Genomic DNA, 6023 nt, shown 5'->3' on the forward strand with positions numbered 1-6023 from the left:
ACTGGGGGCATTGCTCACCCCTCTGTGCTTTGCTATGTCCACAGGCCTGGAAAGCCATGGAGGAGTGTGAGCAGGGGCSAGGAATGTAACAGTCCTTTGTAATGCATTAGTCACCACTGTGCAGAGGAAGCGCAGTCAGCGACCAGCGCTCAGCATGTAATTGGGCCTCTGTGTCCTAATCCCCGCTCTCCCACAGACGCTGTCTGGCTCTCAACTTGCCTCAGCACCCCAGGCCCATGTCTAAAATCTCCCCGCAAACTTCTAAACCCTTGCCTGGTAGCAGCGTCAGCTTATCCATTTAGCTAGATGTGCATTCATATCTTGCCTCCCCAGTAAATATTTAGAGGCATGGTCTGATTGCTCTGGCCAGTTCAAAACTGAGATGATCACAGCTGACTAACAAGAGATGTTTCGCAGTCACAAGCTTGCTTTTTTTCAGCTACCACCCTTGCACTGAGAGACATCCCGTACGGTGAGGAAATGACGGAGAGAAGAGAAGTTGCGGTAATGCAGCACAAGACAAAGGACAAAGTAAACCCGGATCACAGACTGGGGGAGATGCCTGTCTGGAAACAGCAACTTTATTGCCCCATGACCTTGCGGTCTCATCCTTAATGACTTAACGCAGACAGGCCCTGGTCCTGCGAACAGCTCTGCTAGGCTCTGGGCCCAAGTGTCTTACTAACAGAGGACACAGCAGCCGCTTTCCTGCTTTATCAGGGGGTTAGGGAACCTCAGCACATGGGAAAAGGGAATACTTGCTTGTTGTTGTTCCCAGTGCCAGGACGAGGAAGGATCAGACAGGCAGTGGATGTGAAAACTGAGGGAGCTGCTTTTTGGCAGAACACAAAGCTATGGATGTTGCAGCCACAGAAAATCGGGGAGACAGGAAATACCCACAGGACAAAGGGGGTCAGGTGCATGCCCTGGGGAGTCATGCCCTGCTGGCTATTGAACACGAGGGTCTGGATGCATGGATGCACCCTGGACTCAGGAAGTCCCCTGATTACTAGCCTTGTTTTTTGGTGCTCTGGCAGCAGTTCTCCCTGCCCGCAGTCAGAGACAGGCCCAAGGAGCACTCCTGCTTGGGTATCTTATCTCTGACCACTCTGCTTTCTCCCTAGCTGGCAAGCATACCTGAGCAAGGCTTGCTGACAGGGCAGATTGCCATGAGGGCCTACCCCTTCCTTGGTGCTACATTAATCTTGCAGCAGAAGGTATGAGTGCAGATCAGCCAGATGTGTCCAAAAAACCCTAAGGTAATGCCCCTGGGTAGGAACCTTCCCCAGATCTCAGCAGCACAGGCATCAGTGCTGACTAACCGCCTGAAAGGCCCATAAAGCCGGAGGGCATTTCTCTGCATGCCTGGCTTTGCTGCTAAAACTAGCAACAGCAGAGCTAGAATGAACAGTCCTGTACAGGCTGCAGGCTCTCTTGGATCACAACAGAGGCAGAACTAGGAAAAGGCTGTACYCTTTAGGGGCTGAGCACAGAAAAGCCACAAAAGACCTGCTCAGCTCAGCCAGGGCTGTACAGGAACACTGGTCAGCTTCCCTGCAGGGGAATGTTACTTTACAATAAAACCCATTTTATTTCTGAGTTATAGTCACCTGGAGCGGAGCTGTTAAAGGAAAGCAACACTTTTATTCCGGACATGCAGCTGAAACAGAACAAGGGTCCACACACTCAGTCTGAAATTGCCTACAAAAGCCATCAAAGCTGGTTTGTGAGCCGGCACTCAAGGACACAGTTGTGCAGAGGAGAAGACACAGTGGTGTTATCTCCTCACACACCTGCAGCAATGAGAGAGGCACCCATGGGTGCTGCGAGATGGCATTAAAAACAAGAACATTCAAAGAACATCTCAGCAAAACTCAGCTTCCACCTAATGCCTGAGCCTTTGGATAAAATCTGGCCACATCTGTACAGCTGTTTCCTCCCAGGCATGGAATCCATACACTTCATTGCCCAGAGGGTTTCTCTCTAGTCCCACATCTCTGAATGCTGTGACCTTAAGACCAAATTTCATAAAACTTATAATCAGCTGACTGTACCACCACTTTATCCATTCAGGGCATACTACATGCCTGTTTTCTATTTGTGTTTTGGAAGCATAGCTCGTTAACAAAGGAGCAAAGCAATCAACACGAGGCTTAGATCAGTGCTCCATTTAGCCACCTGTCCTGTAGGACAGAGATCACTCACTTGCTTTGAAAAGAATGTGTTAGTAAACTTGTTTCTAAAATCTGCATCAGAACAGGAGACAGGGTCTAAAACACAAAGCTTCTACCTTTTCTAAATGTCCCAGAGCAGTAAGAGTGAAAAGCTCCCAGCTTTGTCTGTTGCTATTACCTGTGCGGGAATCACTTCTCATTCAGCCTCATGCAGGTCATTTGGTGTGAGCACCGGCTGGCAGCCTGGAATCCCACAGGCTTTTTGTGAAATAGCATCCAGTTGCTTTAGCTCTCCTGGTGCCTGGAGGCCACCAGGAGTTCACCATCAAATTATCCACCCTACTTGGATGTGCTACTTGCCTACACAGACCCAGCTGCACCGGCCCACTAACACTACTTGTGAGCTGGGGTTGAGAGGTGCAGACCAGCCGGGGCTGGGGAGAGCTGCTCTCCCCACACCGCTCAGGCACATGGGCTGCACAGCCAGACAGGGTCACTGTTCCAAGACACCTCAGTTTTCCACTTGAAGCTGTGATGTTCCCACCATCTATCAGCCACCCAAGCCATCTGTCTACCTGGCCTGTTCCTAAAACCTGACCTGGTTCTAGCAATTTTAAAATCTGCTCTGTCCCTAGGACAAACACAGTAGAGATGTAGATTTTCTGGGCTGGATGCTCAGTGGGTGCAAGTCAGTGAGCATGGCTGGCAGAACCATACGATGAAGATTTACAGCAGGGCTTAGCCAGCCACGTTCCCCACTTTGCGTGTTCCCTTAGAGATGCAGATCCCCGGTAAATCAATAAACACTACAGGTGAACATGGGCTCACATCGGAAGTTCATTTTGGGAAAAGGAAGCTTGATTACTCGGAAGAATAATCACATTAAATGGAACACACCGGGGCTGAATTACTTTATGTCAAGCCTTTATTTGCCAATGTGTGCTGTAAATGAATATTTGATTATGTTAACAGCCCCAGTGGAAAAAGAGATTTACGTTACAGCCTTTGCACTGAATACAATATCTGGTGCCCGCATACTGCAAAAAATAGAGCCTCCTTACAACCACTCAGAAGCAACAGGAACCACAACTGCTCTTTGTGGGTCCTCAGTAGGGATTTCTTTAGTTTTACTGAGAAAAGTCTTTCTTTATAGATTCATTTGCTAATGCCTGCCCATAGGGGTTTCACAAACACAACAAGGGTGTCTCTGCTTGCCATTATCACCTTGGTTGCTGCAGGTGAGGTATGGGAACTAAACACAAAGAGCTCTGAAGTAATGCCAAAGAGTAATGCCAGTTAGGACGTCTTGTTCCAGGGTAGCTCAGACTCCCTGGAAAGCCAAGATTTCTCTTGTTTATTCTGCTAGGCCCAAAGAGCTCATTGCTTTGATACAGAAAGTCATCTGTACTCAGAACTTGGCTTCTGGAAAGAGTTCTATGCCAGGGCAAGTTCTGGGCTGGGTTCAGGAAGTCCCACGGGGCAGAGGTATTTGCAAAACTGAAAGTACACCATTCCCAAACAGGCAGCCTGCAGAGAGTGCACTCCCTGTTTCTTTTCACCTCCTCTCCAAGGCAAAGAGTACTACAGCTGAGCAGCCCCGAGACTAAACCTCCTGTGGAGGGCAATTCAACTGGTGCAGCAACAGTGCAACATTAGACCACTAATGCACTTGCTTCTGGCACTGAGAGCACTCACATGAAGGATTACAGAAGTTAGTTACTCCAATATTAAATTATTCCACAAAAGCCACATGGGATCATTTACTTGCCTAGATAGCCATAATGGTGTTCCTGTGTGGCAAGCTGGGAAGGCAGCTAACAGAGAGTTTACAGACTTAGAAAGGGTGGAAGTGGAGCCAGCTAAGATTGTTAGAGGAGATACACATGCACATGCACACATACAAGCACACACTTGCAAGTATGGATGTCGCACTGGTAAAATGAAACCATCAGGATGTAGTTTTCTCTTTCTTGCCAATTTTTAGTTTGCTCCGGGCCCTAGTGCACGCATTTACACTAGAACAGTAGCTTTTCTGGGTGAGAATAGCTGTACACAGTACAGCACTTTCATGGCAACCAGGAGGACAGAAAAGGGACTATATCCACTCTGAGCATAAATATCACATATATAGCAGGAGTAGCCCCAAATGACTACAGGAGAAGACCTTGGGGAATGTCTGTTTGACTCAAGAACCTCTTAAATACTATGGCTGCTGTGTTCCCAGTAGGACTCACAACAAATAAGACAAGGTGTGGTGGGCAGTAGGTGTCTGCCACTCTCTGTGTAGGGCTGCTTCCTCCAGACAAACTGCTAACAAAACACTGCCAAAGGGGTCAAACTTGTGACATTGCTTTCTTTCCTCTTTTCTGGATGCAGACTAAATGTGCATCAGCTGCCACAGCTCCCATCTTCAGAAGTGATGAAATGATAGGCACCTGTGGAGGAAGAAGATACAGTATTACAGAGGGCTCTATTGCAGCCCTTGAAATGGGAAGGGAGCTTGACATCTGCTCTTCCATTTCAGCTCCAGGTAGAGCTCTGTGGTCAGTGACTGAACACCAAAGCAATTTGCTAAAGGATGCTCTTGTTGCTGGTCCTTGGACAACACCTGGGTGAAAGGGACATCAGGGTTATCCAGATGCCTGCTATCATGGAGTGACAGCACACTAGCCTGCTATCATGTCGATCCCTTTTCATAAACTTCCCATATTCCACCTCAGGATCTGACTCCTGCAATCTGATTGGTGGTCCAGGAACTCTCTCCCCTCTTTACAGTTCAGAACCAGCTCTGAATTTACCAGCCCATGTCTGCTCCATATCCAGCCCATCTTCACCTGTCTTGTGGCACAGCATCCTTTAGCATAAGCAGCTTTCCTCCTCCTTGATGTACCCACAGGGATCCAAACTCCCACGTGCAGGGCAGATAAGGGGCAGAGCTGTACCTCACGTTGAATTTTATAGTTTCACAAGCCCACTGTTTTGTATCCCCTTGCAGGATAGGCTGTCCACTTCCCACTCCTCCACACCACTTTCATTGGCAGTTAGTTTTTCCCGAGCTATAAGCATCATGCTGGTTGAGGTCTAACTAAAGCCTCATACAGAGGCAGCAATACTTCCCTTTCTGCTAAATGCACCAAGCCTAATACTTCTCTTAGGATTGCATTAGAAACAGCCGCCTGTGCCTACAGTCATCCTGCAGTTAGTTACTACCCCACTTCCTCTTCCTCTGGTAATTCACATGGATGAGTTTCTAGCTAATGGCTCAAGTTTGTTATTAATAGATCCAAATACACAATACTGTATCTCATACCATTTCTGTAACAGTCCCCAAGGTTGTTCCATCCTTCCTGTGTGACATTCAGATCCTCTTCTGTATTGACAATGCTCTCAGCTATCTCATCTTCAGAAGTGATCCACACATTCCTCCATTGTCTTCCCAGCTCATTAAGGAAGATATTAATGAAGACAGGTTCCAGAATTAATCCCTGAGCAGTGCTGTTCACTTCTGAACACAACCTGTTGTCCCCATTTTATCCTGTTTCCTACCCACTTGAACTGTTTCTAGTAATGCTCAGGTTAGCTAAATATTTCCCATGGGACAAAGTACCAAGCACTTCAAGAAAAATCACTTATTAATAAAAGGTGATAAGTTATTTTGGCTTCATCTATTCAAGCTCTATCAGAAGGATCAGACTTAGAAGCTATGCTGTCCCAGTCTCCTTTCCCTGAAACCTTCTCCTGGATGGGTGCTGTATTGCTCCATTCACATAGGACTAAATGAAAGCAGTGTGTCATTCCTTCTTACTGAAAATGTGATTTCATGTGCTAGGTCTTGCAGCATTTTTGGGT

The sequence above is a fragment of the Apteryx rowi genome, unplaced genomic scaffold (genome assembly GCF_003343035.1).
Source record: "Apteryx rowi isolate R43461 unplaced genomic scaffold, aptRow1 scaffold_407, whole genome shotgun sequence".
Taxonomy (NCBI): Eukaryota; Metazoa; Chordata; class Aves; order Apterygiformes; family Apterygidae; genus Apteryx; species Apteryx rowi.